The 17,909-nt window shown below is 47.8% G+C and overlaps 6 non-coding genes across 6 annotated transcripts; 2 read left to right on the top strand and 4 right to left on the bottom strand.

Annotated features, from left to right (window-relative positions):
• The first annotated feature begins 19 nt into the window (after positions 1–19).
• trnag-ucc (transfer RNA glycine (anticodon UCC)) lies at positions 20–91 on the top strand. The gene has a single exon. It is a non-coding gene; the product is annotated as a tRNA-Gly (tRNA).
• Positions 92–7,532: 7,441 nt separating this feature from the next.
• Positions 7,533–7,674, bottom strand: LOC138231975 (U4 spliceosomal RNA). Its single transcript, XR_011186933.1, has one exon. It is a non-coding gene; the product is annotated as a U4 spliceosomal RNA (small nuclear RNA).
• Positions 7,675–7,904: 230 nt separating this feature from the next.
• LOC138232031 (U5 spliceosomal RNA) lies at positions 7,905–8,021 on the bottom strand. The gene has a single exon (XR_011186990.1). It is a non-coding gene; the product is annotated as a U5 spliceosomal RNA (small nuclear RNA).
• A 6,251-nt stretch (positions 8,022–14,272) lies between these two features.
• trnan-auu (transfer RNA asparagine (anticodon AUU)) lies at positions 14,273–14,346 on the bottom strand. Its single transcript has one exon. It is a non-coding gene; the product is annotated as a tRNA-Asn (tRNA).
• A 1,170-nt stretch (positions 14,347–15,516) lies between these two features.
• trnar-ucg (transfer RNA arginine (anticodon UCG)) lies at positions 15,517–15,589 on the top strand. Its single transcript has one exon. It is a non-coding gene; the product is annotated as a tRNA-Arg (tRNA).
• A 1,557-nt stretch (positions 15,590–17,146) lies between these two features.
• Positions 17,147–17,228, bottom strand: trnas-uga (transfer RNA serine (anticodon UGA)). The gene has a single exon. It is a non-coding gene; the product is annotated as a tRNA-Ser (tRNA).
• Positions 17,229–17,909: the final 681 nt, after the last annotated feature.

Raw genomic sequence — 17,909 nt, 5'->3', positions numbered from 1 at the left:
GCAGGCTTCCTGTGGGTGTGCGTTGGTGGTATAGTGGTGAGCATAGCTGCCTTCCAAGCAGTTGACCCGGGTTCGATTCCCGGCCAACGCAGTGGCGAATGTTTTCAAATGCTGTCATGAGCCTTGGACTGTGACTAGCAAAGCGAAGCCTTTTGAAAGAGCTAAAGCACTGAAAAACGGAATTGAGGGAGAATCTTACAGGGGATTCTGAGCGGTGTCTGCATACACGCAGTCCGATACGGGTGCTGAAAGCTTGAGCTACTCTTAATGTCATGCTGGCTTTCCCCGGAGTAAATCTGTTACATTGAAAGAATGCTTCTCGCAGGTTCAAAAAGGGACCCTTGTTAATTGGAGAAATCAATGATTTCGAATGAATTCTGTATGCGTTAAAAGACAGCTTTACACAGAAAACATGCAGGACACTGCTTATGATGTTTCCCGAGCCGAAACACAGTGCGTTTTTTCAAGCCATCTGACAAAGCCCGCCCACTGAAAACTGCAGCAGATCGTGTAAAGACGTTCAACTTTGTAACTACTGCACGCACAGGAAGCAGAATAAATTCCTCTTTTCAAACTGTCAAAGGTTTGCTTTACGAACGCCGCAGGACATCGCACAATCTCTTTTGAACAGGGACAAACGATTTCTTATGGGGCGCAGTAAGTACTGTTACTGTCACTGCTCGATACCGACGTTGGCCTACTATACCATGTTCAGCCACTGCTAGAAAATGTACGGCTCTAGCACCGGAGCAAACAACAGGAGGGCCGATGTCGAACAGGCACACATGTCAGACATGGAGAGCGATGAGAATGGGATTCGAACCCATGCCTGCAGAGCACAATGGATTAGCAGTCCATCACCTTAACCACTCAGCCACCTTGTCGACGAAACTGGGCTGTCCGGACATGGGTTGGCGCGCTCCAGATGATCTTTTTCTTTTTTTCCCCACGTACTCGAGGGTCATTTTCCTGTTCCACATGTGATTTCAACATTTTCCTTGGGAGATGTCAAGCCAGCAAGCCACTGCTGTGGTTCAGTGGCCAGTGTGGAGTTCAGTGGCCCTGTTGTACACAGAAAGCACATTGAGCTCCTTGGACATGAAAAGTTCCAGATAAAAGCCATTTGTCATCCTTTCTCTTGGTGTCGATGTTGCTATTGTATGTAAAGGTGGCAACTTGCTCAGCGAGCAGGCGGAGCACACACCGAATGCAGATGTGTCTGAGTGGTGTGTCCAAGTGGCTGCAAAAGGACAACACTCCTGGGGCGCCGTGGCTTAGTTGGTTAAAGCGCCTGTCTAGTAAACAGGAGATCCCCGCCTATGGCTAGACTTAATTAAATGCAAGTATTCATTTCCTGTCTTTAACGCGACTTGTTTTTCTTAAAATGGATGCAACTTGCAAAACATGAAATACAAGCCTTGCTAATCAGCGCTAGCGGCTGGCAAAAAAAAGGAGTCAGCTATTTTTTTTTCTTTAACCTTAACCCTGCTAACGGAGAAGAGTTAAACGACCGAGTCTATGCAGCTTAAACGGTGCGCAAGTCGGGTTCTTAGCTGAAAGGGTGGTAAATCACGCTCACCCCAGTCCTTAATCTTTTAAAGAGGATACAAAATTGAACGTAGTCGCCACATCACATACATCCTGTTAAATGATAAAAAGGTAACATCTATCCTCGCTCCAGAGTAAATCTCACGTTGAGGGCATCTTTTTTTTCACTTTACCGTGAGTCGGGCTCGGCTGCACAGAGGAAAGAGCAGAGCAATGAGGTCACAGGGACAGGGGAGTCACACGCTGGCGGTTTGAATACGCGGAAGATCACTGAGGGATCCACAGTATGTGGACCCTCCTTCGCCATCAGTCCACACTCCGGACTCTGAATCCTGCCATCCGAGTTAAGATCTCGGCGGAACCTGAGGCGCAGTTCCTTCTTAAAACGTAATCTGGTGAGCATTTCTAGAATCGCACTTGTATAGATGCAGCCTTTAATGTGTTGCTAGGTTAAAATTGATGACTTCTTGTATTTCAGTAGGCAACTGCCCTCTTGATTTTGGATTTAATTTCTTTATTACAGGGGCGCTTTTATGAAGCCAAGGGACCAGGGAGCTGCCCCAGTACTGGGATGGCCAGTTCGAAATCATAGAAACTATTGTCAATTCCAGTCCCATGTCAGTGCGAGCAGGGATTTTGACATCTTGTTTTGCTATGTTCTGCACCAACAGGCAGGTGGCTCGGCCATTCCGTTCCAGTCTGGGGGTACAACAGACTGCTAGGTTCAGTCTGATAAACTGAGCTGATGGTTGGAAGAAAACCATCTCAGCGTCCATTCTCTGTCCCTTCTTTAGGACAAGGCGTACCGGAAACCCTGCTGTTGACGCAGGAACGATCAGGTCCGATTCGTTTACTACCTGGCAGGCCTGAGGAATCGTCTGACCTGACCGAATGTTCTCGGGGTCACCGCTTAGAGAGTGGGCATCTGGGTCCACCCGTTTCCACAGCACACTGTTTACTGTGTCCAGCTGGGCGCCCAGTCGAACCAATAGGTCTGCACCAATGCAGACCGAATGGGTCAGCTGAGGTGCTACCTGGAAGTAGTGAGCAAACTTCCTTTTTCCGATGGAGATGGAAGCTACACAGCTTCCTTTGCTCCAAATGGACCTATGAGGTGGGGGTGCCCACCACAGAACCTGTGACTGCGTCACCAGGGTCACCTGACAGCTTCGCGACAGGTCCTCGAACAGACCTTCACTGATTATGGACTTCTCAGAGCTGAGGCTAAGAATTACATCATCAACCTGCACTTCTGCCACCTGGACCCCCTCCCACCACCATGGGGTGGTAGTCCTGGACCCCCTGAGGTACCAGGGTGCACAGAAAGGACTCCCATTCATTACCGGACAGGGAGATCCACTCTTCTTCAGGGATGAAAAGGGGGTGTGCTTTACCTGGCGGGTCAAGCAGCTGCTCGGAGCACTGCTCCTGTAGTTGGGAGACCGTGGGAGTGCTGGCCTGGGCAGGACTTCCCTGTAGTTTTGGAAAGCAAGAAGAGACATTTATTCTCGTCCAGAGGAACCAGGAGGAACCTCCAACTCAGCTATAGTGTTCAGTGGGCACTGTGTGATCACAGCATAACCACTGAATCCCCCTTTTTGCTGTGCAACAGGCTTAGGGTTTTTGACCTGAGCCCACAATTTTCCACGCTGGCAGTCCACCAGAGGCTCCAGCCTGTCAAGCAGGTCTTGGCCAATGAGTAGTGGCTCTGTTTTTAACCTAGAGATGTAAACAGGATGCACCACGTTCATTGGCCCGAACCTAAGTGCCACCCACACTCGGTGTGTGATCCTGGCATGATCCTGGGTATAGCTGGAAATATCTATTTTACACGGTTCTACCTTAAGTCTGATGCCTTTTCCTTTCGCTACTCGTTTGAGCTCGCTGAGTAGATCGGCTGACATCAAACTAATTTCAGCCCCAGTGTCAATCAGTGCTTCTCTATCTAAGACGTTTTCAAGAGAAACCTTGATATAAATACGCCTTGCTTTGCCTTTCTGGCTGAGATTCCCTAAGAATTGTTGGAAGCCTGCCTTTTCTTTGACTTCAGGGGCGGGGTCAGCGCCCAACTCAGAGTCACAGCCTTCTTCCAGGCAGGAACCCTCCCACCCAATCAGATAGACTGAGGGAGGGGCTTGGGACGGATCCCCGCCTCCTCCAGTGAGAAGGGGCGTGGTCCCCCTAAGCTCATTCACACTTCCGGCATTCGGTGCGGAAGGTTTACCCTGTCCTGATCTCTCAGGCAGGGCTTGTTCAAGCCTGGCCAGGCGGGCTGCAGTCGACTCCCTTCGTCCAGTCTTATGATAGGCTCTGCCTGAGCCCTTGCCTTCCCCGTAGCGCTCACGGCGGCTCTGACGCTTAGTGCGGTCCTGCCTGCCTATTTTGCGCCGGGGCTTAGCGAGCTCAGGAACCTCAGCTGCCTCGAGCTGAGGCGAGTCGTCAACCCTGCTGGCTTTAGTGGCGAACACGGCCGTTTTAGCAGGTTTTCGCTCTGAGGAAGCAGAGACTTCAGCTCCCCAGGCTTTTTGAGCCAACCTTCTAATGTCAGCCATTTTCATCGCTTTTGCATCAGTGTGCATCACAATCATTTTCCTGACTGAGGGATGCAGATTAGCAATGAATAAACCTTTGAAATTCACGTTCTCTTCGCAACCCTCTTCATTCCGCCCTGCAAAATAAGTGCGCCTAAGCCTCTGATAATAGTCGCGAGGGGCTTCAGCTTTTTCGTGCTTAATATGGTGCACAGCAGCCACGGCAGCTATGGGATCGATAAAAGCCGAAAATTCTCCGATCATTGCCTGACACAGCTCCTCAAAGCTATTACAGACCTCCGGTCCTTGTCTAGACATCCACTCGTGGACCGCTCGGCTGGTAGTTTTCCTTACTTACATAGCCTTTTCCTGTTCGGACGCTTCGGGCATAAACTGCAAAGTATATCTCAGCTCATCGATGTAGGTCTCCACATTATTCCCTGACACTGACGGGTCAAACCTTTCTACATCTTTGGCTAACTGCCTCAGGGAGTGGAGGTTAATTTTTACGGTTTCTCCGCGGGCAGGGAGACGGCCGTGATCAGGAGCAGGGGGTCTATGCCTGAATTGACTCGCCCTTGCGTTTCGCGCAGGACTCAGCGATCTCCCCCATGCCGATCCGACCACAGACCCTGGCCGGGAGAAACCTCCTCCCGGCGCGCTGGGTGAGCGCTCCGGGCTGCTAGGTGGGCTGGCATGCAAGTGGGATCTAGTCTATTTTGCTTCCAGTACGGCAGCATCTGACTCCTTTTGCCTTTCCTGGCTGAGCTCATTTAAACTCACAATTTCTTTTTCTTTTTCTTTCGAGCTCGCTTCCAGGTCTCTCCTAGCTACCTCAGCCGCAGTTTCTCTAGCAGACAAGTCATCTAATTTACCTAAAACTTCCCTGAGTCAGTCTTCACTTTCCTCATTTTTCACTCTCTTTTCTCTGATTATATCCAACAACTCGACTCGCTCCGCCTTATATCTTTCTAGCGTTCCCTGAAGCTTTTGAAACTTTGTCAGCTCGGACAAAGACAGTTCCAGCTGTTTAGCTAGATTTAAGGTGAAACTCGATAGGACCAGAACTGCGTTCACAGACACTCCTGTGTTAAGCTGGTTCGCTACCTTAGCTACTAAATCTACTTGCAGCTTCTCAATATCATCAAAGTTCAACTTTTCGATACCACTCCAGTAACCAGGATTGTCGTCGCTAGAAATAGTACTTATAAGCGACTCCACTTCAGACATTTTAGCAGCCATTGTCATTACGTCAGAGAAACTTTAAGAGTATTACTTTTTTTTTTCTTTTTCCAAAATACAGTATGGAATCTAGACACCCGAGCAGATGGATTTCCAATCAGCACACGTTACACTAAACGCTAGAAAACAGGGGGATTTCTTTACGCAGTTATCAGCACACCCGGTATTCGCGTATAGAAGCCGCGGATTCTCATTTCATTCTAAACTCGCCCACCCAGGGACGCCATTAAATGTAATGGTTTGATGGGTTTACTGAGACAATTATTAATTGTAGCAGTAATCACAAGGTTGTTTGTTGGGGCTTTTAGAAAATCAATCGTCAGAACAACTAACAACGCACACACAGAGGTTCAATACACTAGATACATTTATTAATATAAATTGTGCACCAAACATATACTAGTCTGCCTGGATACGAGTGGCAGACCTTACTGTGAGGGTTATCAATATACAAGGTATATAATCCCGAAGAGATGCAAACACAAAGAGATACACAACAGAGAATATATGTCAATATAAATCGTTCGGTTACCAAATCGCTAATCAGTGTTATTACCCACTGTTACTCTAAACTCGGAAGTAAATACATTACTCATGAATTAAATTGATAACAACTTGTGTTGAGGTACAATTAAATTCTCGAGACGCAATGTAGAACATGGGGTTTACTTATCCACTGTGTATGGATTTGGAATTTCCCGGCATGAACACCAAACCAGCTGACAGGCTCTGTTGCAGCCTCTGTTCCAGCGGTTGTCCAATGGGTGTTGTCCCGGCGTCCTCTGGCTACCGGCCAACCAGTCAAGGTGCAGCTCGGAGTAGGACGGGCGGAGGAATCTGACTGCGGCGGGCAGGGCAGTCGTTGCTCCGAGGGGATCTACCAGCAGTCCGGCTGGCTGATAGAAAGTCTCTATGCACAGAGTGTGACCGCGAGTCCTCACAAGTCACTCTTGTGCCTGGGAAGAAGCTGGTTCGTTCCCGGTCCAGCACTGCTTCTGAATAAGCTATTCAGGTTGTCGACGAGGGTCTTACTGTAGGGTCCAACTGTCCAACACAAACACAATCTGTGGCGTTTAGCGTGACATAGTCTTGCAGGCATCGTGCTGTCTCACTGCAATACTATACCGCTGGAGGAAACAGTCCATCTGGCCATGAAACTCATTTGAACGTCTAGCTACAGCAACTAACAATATCATGATTTATTCAGGATGTGTGGAATCAGCACGTCCCGGAGACAGCTTCCGAAATTGTGAGCATTCTCTGGTGGTGTCCTGCAGGGCGCCTGTGGGCGTGCGTTGGTGGTATAGTGGTGAGCATAGCTACCTTCCAAGCAGTTGACCCGCGTTCGATTCCCAGCCAACGCAGTGGCGATTGGTTTCAAATGCTGTCATGAGCCTTGGATTGTGACTAGCAAAGCGAAGCCTTTTGAAAGAGCTAAAGCACTGCAAAACGGAATTGAAGGAGAATCTTACAGGGGATTCTGAGCAGTGTCTGCATACACGCAGTCCGATACGGGTGCTGAAAGCTTGAGCTACTCTCAATATCATGCTGCCTTTCCCCGGAGTAAATCTGTTACATTGAAAGAATGCTTCTGGCAGGTTCAAAAAGGGCCCCTTGTTAATTGGAGAAATCAATGATTTCGAATGAATTCTGTATGCGTTAAAAGACAGCTATACACAGAAAACATGCAGGACACTGCTCATGATGTTTCCCGAGCCGAAACACAGTGCGTTTTTCCAAGCCATCTGACAAAGCCCGCCCACTGAAAACTGCAGCAGATCGTGTAAAGACGTTCAACTTTGTAACTACTGCACGCACAGGAAGCAGAATAAATTCCTCTTTTCAAACTGTCAAATGTTTGCTTTGCGAACGCTGCAGGACATCGCACAATCTCTTTTGAATGGGGACAAACGATTTCTTATGGGGCGCAGTAAATACAGACGTTTAAAAAGCTCCACTCATGCCGACAATGCAGCATGAAGAAGCGCAACCTAACATTTGACAGACAAAAGCCGGGCGCCGCTACGAGCAATATGAAATCAAACTGACAGCACACGGCGTTTCGCGCTGACTCAAAAGTGATCTCGACAGACGCTGTTCTCTGCATAACGCTGAAAGAGCTAAAGAGCGTTTCTGTTGAGACGTAACAAGCTCGTTTCTTTCTACCATGATGTCACCATGACCAAATCTGTCTTTAAACACCTTGCTCAGTCTCTGACGAGACTGTCAAAAATTGCTTTCGCCGATTGTATTGCAAACCGGCGGAAGCGGGGTATTGGGAAAAGTTTTCAACTAGCAATAATCGCGCCTCAGCTAAACCTCACAGGCTACGATACTGCCACTGCGCAAAGCTGACGGTTGCCAGGCAACCGCGGGGATCTTATGGAAATCGTTATCAATCGTCTCATGGCATGTCGTTGCTGTAACGCTTCATATTTGCGGCCGGACACTTCCCGCCCCCCAAAGAAAAGAGCGCCAATCAGACAGGCGGAGACCGAGGACTCGCAGAGCAGACGGCCACAGTCGCCGTAATAAGAGCGATTGTGAGTGGTTTTGTTTTCTCTCTTTGACCAGCCCAGCTGTGCCCCACCCGAAGGCAGGGAAGCACAAAAATTGTATGGAACTCATTCATGCTCCTCTCCATGGAAATCTTTAGTAAAAGGCAAAAGATTTGTACGAGATGAAGAGAAACCAGAGTGCGTGGCTGGACAGCTGCAGGAGCCCAGGCTGCCTTCAAGGCCTCTGCCCTGCCGGTCGTGGTTGGCAATGCACCTGGCCTTACAAACGAGCCAGTGGGGCCCGTTCAGCTCCGGGCTCATCGCCTGCGGCTCTCGGCTTACCTGGCAGGGGAGATACCTTGATCAGCCTGTAGTTGGAGTAGTTGGATTGTTTTCTTGTTTTGTGGAAGCAGTGTTTGTTTTGCAGTTTGAGATGGCAACCTTTGGATCCCGCAAGAATGCTGTACGTTTTGAGCTTTTGGATGACCTCTTCATGGATCGTATGCAGTTCAGCAGAAAAGTGTTACAGAAGGAACTTGGCTTTGAACCTCGGCACTTGGATTTCATCTTCGCTCTCCCAGGTCAGAAAGCATTTGAGGTTGTTTTTGCTACCTATTCTCCGTTTGAACAATGTGTGGATGTGTTTGAGGCAAAAAGAGGGAAAGTTCCTGCCCTTGAGAAGATCAACTTGCAGCCTCTGACACAGAGAGAGAGGAAAACGGTGCATGTTGTTATGTTCTCGGAACTGGCAAAGACGGAGGACATTCACACCTGGCTTAAGCAGTACTGCACCGTCCACCATGGAACTGAGGTTAGAGATGTTGACGGTATAAAAACAGGAGCAAGGAAATTCGAGGTTCGCTTGCTACCGGACAATGTCAATGGAGGCTTAAGGCACCTGCCCTCTACAATCCAGCTGGGCGCCTGCAATGGCTATGTTTTTTATGTGGGACAACCAAAGGTGTGTCGGCGCTGTGGTGCTGTGGGACACCTGGCATCGTCCTGCACTGTGAAATGCTGCAAGACCTGTGGCAAACAGGGACATTTAGCCTTTGACTGTTCAATGCTGCCAAAGTGCAATTTATGTGGCTCGGAAGGACACGTTTTTAAGAACTGCCCTCACACCTACGCCAATAAACTCAAAATGAGAAAGGATGAGGCAGTGCTTGTTTCAGCCAAACCGGCCCGAAAAGCCAAAGCAAACAACAAGTCAAACAAAGAACCCTTGTTGGACAAAGAGTCTCAGCCTCCAGCCAGGATCAGTCCTGCTGTGGCTCCGGGGCCGGTGGAAGAGAAATCCACTACGCCCCCACAACCGCAGACTGCACCAGACAAGCACGAGGGTTTGAAAACCCCCGAGAACAGCGAGGACCCCTCCCCCACTCCTGCTCCTCAGAACGAGGGCCAGTGTGGGGCCCCCAGGTGGAGCGGGTCCAGCGACGATACCCAGGATTCAGCGGAGCTGCTTTTCTCAGACTCTGCAAGTGCTACAGATGCCCTCCTCTCCTCCATCCAGTCCATCACGGAGGATCTGCAACAGCTGGTTGGTGAGGGGGAAGAGGAGACTGGTGCATCGGCTCCACCCCTTTCCCCTCAGTGCTCCCAGGAGCTGGACTTGAGGAAAAGGAAAAATGACTCTGTTTTCTCCCCGAGCGAGGAGGAAGGAGAGCATGGCGATGGGGACAGCTGGAACCCCTCCACCCCTCCTTCTACCCCCTTCCTTGAAATGGACTCCGTGAATGCTTTTACTGCTGCCACCCTGATGAAGGCTCATTCAGAGGATGGCTGGCAGGAAATTGGTAAGAAGAAAAAGAAAAAGAAGAAGGTAACTGGTGAGACCGAAGAGAAATGTGTTTTGTAAAGACTGGTTCCACTTTCTTATGTAATATGGCTCTAAACATAATTTCTCTTAACACCAGAGGTATCAATGACAGAGTTAAATGCCAGTGTGTCTTTGATTACCTCCAGCAGAGAGAGGGAGATGTGTTGATGTTGCAGGAGTGTGCTTTAGCCTATCAAGAGAGGTATAAAAGCTTTGAAGATAGGTGGGATAAAGGGCCTTCTGTTTGGTCAGGGGACAATAACAACAGAGCCTCTGGCGTGGCCATTCTTTTCAAAGGATGGGCTTTCAAATTGAAAAGTATTCAGAGGGTCATAGATGGCAGGTTGCTGTGTGTGAATGTGGAATGGGGCACCGTTAACCTGCGGCTAATCAATGTGTATTGTCCTACTGACGTGGGAGGAAGGGTGGAGCTACTCAAGGCACTCTCTCCCCTATTGTTAAGTAACACAGACGTGATAGTGGGAGGGGATTTTAATTGTATCTTAGAGCACACAGACAGGCAGTCTAGCTCTCCGATAAAATTGGATTCCAGCTCACTGGCCCTGCAAAACTTAGTTCAAGACTTTAAACTCTCAGACACATATAGATGTATATATCCCACAACAGCAGGATATACATGGTCAGGGAGGAATAGCAGCTCCAGAATTGACTATTGCTTTGTCTCAGAGAGAGTGAAAGCTGTTGGGGTCACTCTTCAGCCTGTCTTCTTCTCAGATCATCAGGCTTTAGGGTGTAGAGTGGAACTCCAGGGCGGGACTGTCTTTGGCCCAGGCCTCTGGAAACTCAACACAAAGCTGCTAGAGAACGAGGGGGTAGTATCCCGCTACAAGGAGAAACTATCACAGTGGCTGTCCTTGCAGTGTCTGTACGGGTCAGTAGGAGAGTGGTGGGAGGAGGTGAAGATGAGGACAAAGGCCTTTTTCATGGCTGAGGGAAGGAAGGCTGCTGCCAGACGGAGAGGAGTGCTAGCCAGGAAACAGAGGCAGCTGCAGCGTCTCTACACGATGCTGCACAGTGGCTTCGATGTGCTCGAGGATATCACCCTTTTAAAAAAGGATATCCGGAGCATAGCCGTTGAAAGTAGTCGAGGAGTGCTGTTAAGAAGCAGAGTGCAGTTCTTGGAAGAAAATAAGAAGTGTACTCGCTTCTTTTTCAGGAAAGTGGTAGGCTCCAAGTCTGTCATGGAAAGTGTAGTTGATGAGGAGGGACGAGAGAGAACAGAGCCGAGTGCTATCCTCTCCTGCACCGAGGCCTTCTACTCAAGACTGTGCAGCTCTACAGAGTTAAAGGATGAAGAAATTCATTTTTTTACCTCAAAGCTAGAAAACGTTTTGAGTGAAGAAGATAGGGAAGTACTTGAGAGGGATTTGACAGTAGAAGAGCTGAGACAGGCTATGGAGAGCTTACAGAAGGGGAAAACTCCGGGTGCTGACGGGCTCCCTAAAGAATTTTATTGCACCTTTTGGGATCTGCTTCAGGATCCGCTACAGCTCCTATTCGAGGAAAGCTATAAGACAGAATTGCTGCCTGACTCCTTAAGAGAAGGCACTATCTCTCTCTTGTTTAAGAAAGGAGCAAAGAATGACATAAAGAACTGGAGACCCCTCAGCCTGTTAGGCGTGGACACTAAGATCCTGTCCAAAGCCCTTTTCCTGCGCCTACAAAATGTAGTGGCCTCACTGGTAGGGAAAGAACAGACTTGTGGGATAGCAGGACGCCTGATGAGCGACAACCTGGCCTTGTTGAGGGATGTCTGTCTGTACTCTGAGGATCGCTCCCTCCCTCTGTGCATTTTAGGTGTAGACCTAGAAAAGGCCTTTGACCTCCTAAACCGGCAGTACTTTACATCGGTACTTGAGCACATGAAGTTTGGCCCCATCATGAGAAAGTGGATTAACCTGCTGTACACAGGTAGCAACAGCAGAGTAATGGTTAATGGCAATAGATCACGCCCCTTTGAAGTCTGTTCAGGGGTGAGGCAGGGCTGCCCATTATCCCCCTTGTTATTCGTTTTGGCTATGGAGCCCTTAGCCTGTGCCTTGCGCCAGGATCAGGCCATTAATGGGATACCAGTGCCTGGAAGTGGGGGAGGAGAGGTAAAGACATCTCTATACATGGATGACGTCACCCTACTCCTCTCTGACAATGCCTCAATTAGCAGAGCTCTGCAGTGCTGTGATCGGTTCTCTTTGGCTTCCTCTGCAAAAATTAACACATCTAAGAGTGAGATTTTTTATCAGAACTGGAGGGAGCCAAAAGAAGGACATGATCTCAGGCTGCAAGAGAAGATAATTAATTTACAGGTGCCATTCCCCGGCATTGTGGCCATTGTCGGTGCTCACACGCGATAAGATAAGGCGGAGGAGAGCGGGGCATGCCCAGCGCCAGACATTCAAGGAGGGGGCAGTGTGAGGTGAGGTGAGGTGAGGTGAGGTGCGACACGCCGGAGCCCCGACGCAGCTAATGCAGAGCAACTGTTGGACTGGCATCGAAAGGACGTGTGCGCACGGAGCGAGCCTTCCCTGCGGCGGAGCGCGGGAACTTTCTCCCACCTCCCGCTGCAGGAGTTGTGTGCGCTGCAGCGGTGCCGAGAGAAAAGCACAGAAGGCAGCAGGCTCTGGAGAGCAGGTAAGAGACGGAGCCTTGTGGGCAGGCGAGCAGGCCCGTTTTTTGGAAATTGCTGAAAAGGTTTGTTCGGTGTGTGGCAGGCGCACGTCGCGAGCTTGCGTGGCGATCTGCCGGTCTGGAGTTATGCAAATGAGGCCGAATTGCATCCCGGGACATGCTGCGAATGCGCAATGGCGACTGCAGATGTGTAGGAAACGGCGCGCTCGTTTTCTCGTTTTGCCCACACTTTTGAGTGTTAGTGTGGCGTGTGAGTGTGCGAAAGAGTGGGCCCAGCAGGAGGCGGTGGCGTGCGGGGCGAGGAGGTGGCCTAGGCTGCGCAATTTGTGCTGTGGGTGCGGGCCTCTTGCAACTTGGTTTATTTGGTTTATTTATGGTTCGCATAAATAAAACCGGAAAAGAGGAATTTATTCTGCTTCCTGTGCGTGCAGTAGTTACAAAGTTGAACGTCTTTACACGATCTGCTGCAGTTTTCAGTGGGCGGGCTTTGTCAGATGGCTTTTAAAAACGCACTGTGTTTCGGCTCGGGAAACATCATGAGAAGTGTCCTGCATGTTTTCAGTGTATAGCTGTCTTTTAACGCATACAGAATTCATTCAAAATCATTGATTTCTCCAATTAACAAGGGTCCCTTAAAGGATGAGTCAAAGTAACGTCTAATCGGATTAGTTTCCTTTGAGCTGGTTCAGAGTTTGCTCAAGAGTTTACCTTTCACAGATGCGCAAAGAAGAATGTTGGGGGTGCATGCTTCAAGGCGCCTTACAGCTGTAGGGAGTGATTTGAGACGATTCGTGGCGTGTGCTCGTTCCCATATACCGTACGCCCCGGGGTGCAGTGCCAGGATGACGTACAATACTGCTTGGGCACGTAACGGCATTATATGCAAGTGCGGGACGTGAGGGTTTTCGTTTGTTCTTTTTGTTTTGCTCTGCTTTGCTTTGTTCCGTGGTCAAGAGGCGTAAGGTAAGTTGTAATCCAGGGAGTACACTGGTGGCAAACAGTCCAAGGTGAGAGGTGAGGTCCAAAGTCGAAAAGGCAGAAGGGGAGTCCAATATCCAGAATAAAAGAAGTAATGGAAAAAACGCCAGGTAGAGCTCTCAAGGAGTAGACTCAATACCAGCGGGAAGCAGGTAAAGATGGTAAAAATAGCACTGCGTACCGCACGGTGGAGTGTGTGCAGGTGGGTTAACTCGTGCGGCGGCGTTTGTTAATAATCACCCGCTGCTGGTGCTGATTAGATTGCTTAAGAGTTGGTCTTAACTGCCTGGCGGTCATGACAAGCTCCTCTTTAAGCTGTGGTTTAGTTTTGCATTCATGTGTTTCTAGAGCAGTTATTTATGGGGGTGGGTGGGTCTTTCACAGAGGCTCAGGACAAATCCCCTGCATGAAAGTCTACTGTGTGCGTTCAAACAGTCACAGGTCAAGAGCCAGGCAGGAGGACAATGGACAGAAGAAGCAACAAACTAAAAATAAAAGAACGAATATGAAAAAGCCACCATCTTTTTCTTTTTGACATTTTCCGACTTTCATGCAAGCCAGGACAAAGTTGCTCGTAGCTACTTGTGGATTCAAATACTCTATCGAGTGCTTTGATGAGTTTTTGCAATTTGATTGTCGTCCTGTCAGCCTGTTTCTGTTTTTTTTTTTCAATCTAGGGATGGAAAGTATGAGGGAAATGATGGAGCAATCAATAACCGCTCCGGAAAAATGGCAGAAAGAAATGGTCCGTCACTAAGGACATTTGTGAAGCAGAGGAGTGACATCACCACAAAGGCGACACATTCTGCTGATGGTTTTGGTGAATAATGATTGAGGCGCGTTAAGAGAAAGGTAGCTGTGTCAGCATGCGTAGGCTGCAAAGGATCAAGCAAAGGTTTGCTCCATGCTGAAAAGAGAAGAAAAGAAGCACAACGTTTCGACTGTGGAGCCTTCTGCGCCATTTTCTTTAGCGGTGATGATGTTTACATTGGAAAAACTGAGACATGCGTCCCTGGGTGGGCTTGAACCACCAACCTTCCGGTTAATAGCCGAATGCGCTAACCGATTGCACCACAGAGACTGACGGCCGCTTGAGCTCCCTACATTTGCAGGTTTATGGTCAAAGAAAACAATCACTTGCACTTCTTGCAGCCGGCAATCTTTTTCCACTGACAACCAAGAAATGGATTTCATCTTTCACAAGCTGTATGGATTTCTTCAAAAACAAGTTATTCCAGAAAGGAAATGAATTCTTGCATTAAACTGAACCAAGCTGTACATGTTTGTCTGAAATGAGACATTCGGCACAACAAGACACGGAGAGAGGCACCGCTGGTATTCAGACCCAGGATCGCCTGCTTACTAGGCAGGCACTTTAAGCCACTAGGGAACAGCGCCAGCAGAGCACCGCCCTTTTACAGACACTTGGACACATCTGTGTTCGGTGTGCACTTAACCTGCTCTCTGAGCCCGTTGCCTCCGTCCCATTTAATAGCAGAACTGACGCCAAGAGAAATGATGAGAAATGGCATTTATCGGGCACTTTTCATGTCCAAGGAGCTCAATGCCCTTGACACCTCCCATTCTTTGGCGACACCATTTTTTCTTTTAATTTCTATACTTATTGATAGAATAAAAACGATATGTCATGTACTGTAAGGGAAATGTCTCTTTTCATGGGGAAAGCTAGCACCAGCAAATGTTGTGTTTAGAAGAAGTGATTTAACATGACACGTGACCTAATTTACCGGAGCAAAAGCTCACCCAGCAAGCCCTGCTTTACTTCTACAGGAGAGAAGTACTGTAGAGTCTGCAAGATGTTCAGCTGGGTAGCTACGTCAGCATGCCTCGGCTGCAAAGGAACAAGTAATAGGTTTATTGCATGCTGAAAAGAGAAGAACGGAAACACAGTGTTTCGGCTGTGAGGTCTTCTCACACCTGAAGAAGCCTCACACCTGTAAAAGGCTCCATGGTTTTCTTTCTTCTCTTTTCAACATGGAATACACCTATTGTCTGCAAGATGTGACAATTTCATGGTGTTTTGGAAGAAAACCTTTTTTCTTTGAATTCAAAATCAATCGGAATTTCAGCACGACACATCAACACTTTTTCTTTTTTAAGGAGATGATATTTTAAACCTGATAAAAATAGTAGGAAACACAAGTTTCTTGCTGTGAAAATTTAGATGGGGAAGTGTACTACTAGTAGCAGTGTAGAGCTCTCTGTGGTGGAGTGCAAGCACATGTTCTATGGGCCAGTGGCGTAATGGATAATGCATCTGACTTCGGATCAGAAGATTGTAGGTTCGAATCCTGCTTGGCTCGTGTGGCTTTTAAACCTCTCAGGTTCCTCGGTAACAGGTTGCTGTCATGTATATGAACTATAGAAAAGCATTTGCCACAACCCGTAAATTAGCACGCAAGTGCGGGCTAGTTAACACAGAACTGTATGGAGATCATCTCCAGCTCCGAGCTCAATTGCAATGAAAAAACATGCAGAACAGAACTGGAGAGCAGCTGAATTTGTGCTCGGTAGGGTGGGGAGGACTCAGCATTGCTATTGTTCTAATTGGCATAAACTGCAGGGAATCTGAATCAGAACATGTCAGTTAGTTCGATCATTGCGTCAATATGTAGGCCACGTTAATATAGAATTATTAGTTTGTCTGTCTCGTCTTTGTATATAGCTGAATGTCCCTGACAATTTCATGTTAGTTTTTAAGAACGACATTGGTGCTAATATATACATATATAGCATATAAGGAACACGTAAAAGTTTAGTCCATGCTGAAAAGATAAGAAAACCGCCACAACGTTTCATCTTGGAATAAATCTTTACTTGTTGTTTTGCAGCCTACCCATTCTGACCTAACTCCTCCCTTGAAATTCCCTAACAGATAAGGGTACGTAACGGCTCATGCGATGCTCAGTTGCAATTTGTCCCAAAACAAACAAGAACAGCAGCTGAGGGTTTGAGTTTGAACATGCACTGTATTAAAGCAGCTTTTATTTCCATTGATAAATGCTAGATATTCCTACAGAGATTCTCCAGGTGTGTAAGCGATTCCTGTTTCTGTTTCTATTTCTGTTTCATATATATAAACAGTATATATATATATGTTACATGTGTCTCTGCAATAGTATAAATGTGTTATACACTATCAGGGGCTGCTTTTTTGTGCACCTCATCTACAACAAGGGATTTTTTTTCATTTATGTTTGTGGACCTTCACCATTTGAGGAAGTGAGTTAGATAAGAAAGTTACAGGTATGGTGAGCAATGACTGACAAAGGCACGTACTGCGTATTCCTTACAGAAGTGTAAGCAATTTGTTCTAAAAAACACCGGCTAAAGTCCAACATCGTTAGCAATCTTATTACTTAAACAGAATTAACATCAATAAACTGTAAGGTGCTGGTACATGCGAGTAGATTTGATCTTCTATTAAACAAAAATGCAATTACAGCTCTAAAAGGTCAACCTAGACTTCTGTAACAGATCAGTTCAGATCATCGCTGTTCCTCTGACCTTGTGAGTCTTTGGAATTTTAAAATTGTATTTTGCTTGCCTTTCATGTGGTCTGTGTACAAGTCACTGTGGCGTATGCGGTCCTACACAGCCTTGCTATAGATGTGACGAGCCTCCGCTATGTTGCAATGGAGAACAGGTTCAGTAGGGAGCTGCCGAGAAAATTCAGCTGGAAAGCTCGTTGCAGAAAAGCATCGGTATCTGTGTCCAGCTGCAAAGCGTCCTTCGTGGGTGCTGAAGAATCGATTTCACAGGCTGCGGGTCCAGACGATTTAGAGTGTTAAAGGTCCCAGCGAAAACGAAACGGCGCTGGTCCTTTTACACGCACGCACGCAACCAAATGCAAAGGACGCCGTAGTCGGCAGGATTTGAACCTGCGCGGGGAGACCCCAACGGATTTCAAGTCCGTCACCTTAACCACTCGGCCACGACTACAGCGAGCGCCACGGCCGCTGCCTTCTTGCTACAATCGAACAGGGAGTGCGAGGCGGCGGCGGCGGCGGAGGCAACTTTTTTCAAGTTCGCTCTCCGTTTAAGAAACCTTTTACGCCATACGTGCAAGCACACACACACACACCTCAGAGGACTTAAGGATGGCTTCAAGTTGGAATGATAAAGTCTCCCCGTTCGGACATGAAAACAGAACGTTCTTAGACAGAAAGCAATCAACAACGGAGACATGTGGATGACGATTTTAGTCACTGCACTTTGAATAGCATTTTTACTCCAGTTACAGGAGATGCACCAATGGCCCTTGACCTACGCTCTTACCAATGCCTTGAACATTCAAACAAAACAGCCCTAAAGTCCTGCGGTTTAATATAACGCTGTTACGTGTCGAGGCAGTATTTGACTCCGTCCTACCGTTGAGACACGGGGCGTACAGATGCAGCTATTCAAAACAAGCGGGCGATACCACATTATTTTGCGGTGCGCTTTACGCAGTCTACCACGAGTTACCGTAAATTCTCCTATAAAACCGCAATTAAAATAATAGTATCCGGAATTTCTGCAAGGTGGAGCTAATAAAGCTCAACCTCTCATGTTTGAGCTGTCGCCATCAAAGTCTTTAACGAAGATATTACTAATAGTATTAATAATGAATGACCTTGGACA

The sequence above is a fragment of the Lepisosteus oculatus genome, unplaced genomic scaffold (genome assembly GCF_040954835.1).
Source record: "Lepisosteus oculatus isolate fLepOcu1 unplaced genomic scaffold, fLepOcu1.hap2 HAP2_SCAFFOLD_62, whole genome shotgun sequence".
Lineage (NCBI taxonomy): Eukaryota > Metazoa > Chordata > Actinopteri > Semionotiformes > Lepisosteidae > Lepisosteus > Lepisosteus oculatus.
This window is presented reverse-complemented; position numbering and strand designations above follow the sequence as displayed.